At 37.8% G+C, this 2,500-nt stretch overlaps 1 protein-coding gene across 1 annotated transcript in view; it reads right to left on the reverse strand.

The window, feature by feature from the left end:
• Nucleotides 1-2,500, reverse strand: part of LOC113803867 (glycine receptor subunit alpha-2) — a 318,603-nt gene that overhangs the window by 190,105 nt on the left and 125,998 nt on the right. The gene's annotated exons all lie outside the window — the stretch shown is intronic.

The following is a 2,500-nucleotide window of genomic DNA, read 5'->3' on the forward strand; positions in this document are numbered from 1 at the left end:
GTAACAATATGGATGATGATGCTCATCATAATAGAAATAATAATAACAATAGCAACAGCAACAACAACAATAACAACAACAACAACAACAACAACAACAACAACAACAACAACAATAATAATATTAATTATAATAATGATAATAAAAAAATGATAATAACTATAGTAACAATAAGGATGATGATCATAATGAATATAATAACACTAATAATAACAAGAATGATAATTATTATTATAATAGTAATAATAACAACGACAACAACAATGTGATAATAATTATAATAATGATAAAAAATGATAATAATAACATCAATAATGATAATACTAATAATAACAATGATAATAATAATAATGGCAATAATAATGATAATGATAATAAATATAATAGAAATAATAGTGATAATAATAATGATAATGACAGTATTAATGATAATAATGATAATGATAAAAATGATAATATCAAACAAAGTTGAAAATAAAAGGAAAACCAAATACATGTTTAGAATGTTATATATGAAACTAATAGCAAGTAAATAAGGTATGCACATTCAGCTATGACTGAATATGGCTACATAGTTGCTGCAAAGGAGTCAAAATTCATTTATACTGTTTTTAAGGAAGTTTAGACAGCGAGATTTATGTTGAATGATAAAACTACAGTGTTGAACCTATTGTAGTAAAACCCACATTTCACAAACAAGCTTTTTTGAAATTGAGATTCATATTCAGGACTGAAGAGGAAAGGACAAGGGTAAGTCAGATATGCGATACCGAGCCTCGCCTGGGCTAGGACTATGAAGGGAGCCCGGCCTGTGCTGACTAATGCCGACTCAGTAGTATGTGCAAGCTGGGGATGACTCGACTTGCCCACCTTGGCGCCCGACCGCAGCAATAGCATCCAGGCGAGAGGCCGTCGCGGTGCCACTGGACGGAGCTTAAGAGGAAACTGAGAGGAGGGAGGATAAGAGAGAGAGGGGAGAGGCGAGGCGGTGAACACGACAGGGAAGGAAAGGTAAACGGAAGAGAAGGGAGGTAAGGTCAAAGGACAAGAATCAGGCAGTCTATGCGTAGGGTGACCGGCATAAGAGAGTGGGAAGAGGAAAATCACTGAAATCAGGCATCAGCTTCCACCAATCTGAGCGTGGACATCAGCTAATGGAAAGATAACTCGTGCAGCAGACGTCCATCTGATGGCAGAAAAGGGCGTTGATGTTGAGCCTCTTGTGCAAAGCGAATTTATGCTGAGACAGACGCCTTTTCATCAAAGAACTGGTTATTACAGGAATAACAAGGAACCAAGACCATACGAGAGATACATATTTAAAAGAACAGATACGAAAGAAGGAACTGACGCAGGAGAAAAAGAGAGCGTGAGACAGGAAAGAAAGCCGTGGCACATAGGGGAAAAGGCAAGCAGAAGAGAAACGGAAACACAGGCGCAACAGGAGAACAAAGACCAGAATCAAAATGCAAGGTAAAAGGAGATAGAAAGCAACGGGCACAAAAGAATAGAGTGCCGGAAGTGTCCAGACCGAGAGACTGTCACACGTACACATGCATACACTGGATGTAAAACCCAGAGTTATATGCAGAATGTACACGCAAAAAACATGGTCAGTGGCGTGCAGAGGTCTGGTGATGCCTGGGGCCAACTCCGCGATTGTATGGCCCAAAGACTCGGCCTAGTACTGAGAAATAATTTGAATAAAGGAGATATTTTGAATATGCAAACACAGTAAATATTACATAAACACTTTATTTTATTTAGATTTAAATATCAATCTTATTTCTCCCCTAATTAGATGTCCGCCACTGAACACGGCATTTCTGTGTCCGGTATATAAACAATGGAATATACTGAGATGCCTTAAATGCCTTAAACTGTTACTTGAGGTCCTGGAATACACCAAGGTTCCAGATGGAGAAAAGCTAGTCCCCAACGTATAAACCACAAATCAGGTGTTCAAAAGTGAGCATAAACAGGAAAAGGGCTGCTCTTTTATGATCGAAATAGCGATAAAGAGAGAAAAAAATCAGAGAGAGATAAAGATTGTGATGATAATTATAGAATTCACAAATAGTCATGTGAAGATATAAAATAAAAATTTGTTGGATTACCTTTTAGTCATTGTGCTAGGATAATGTCATCAAATAAATATGTTTCACCTATCCTATGTTTATTCAAAAACATTGCAAAACCAAATTGAGGGACAGAGTCTTAAATGAGATCCAACGGAAAATGACTTCAAAGTAACAGTATCTGGTTTAACATCATTGGACAACATAAGACATCAATATGTGTTAATGTGTGTGTGTGTGTCTGTGTGTGTGTGTGTGTGTGTGTGTGTGAGAGAGAGAGAGAGAGAGAGAGAGAGAGAGAGAGAGAGAGAGAGAGAGAGTGAGAGAGAGAGAGAGAGAGAGAGAGAGAGAGAGAGAGAGAGAGAGAGGGGGGGGGGGGGAGAGAGAGAGAGAGAGCATAGACTATACATAGCAGATAGCGT

Source organism: Penaeus vannamei, chromosome 22 (assembly GCF_042767895.1).
Source record: "Penaeus vannamei isolate JL-2024 chromosome 22, ASM4276789v1, whole genome shotgun sequence".
Taxonomy (NCBI): domain Eukaryota; kingdom Metazoa; phylum Arthropoda; class Malacostraca; order Decapoda; family Penaeidae; genus Penaeus; species Penaeus vannamei.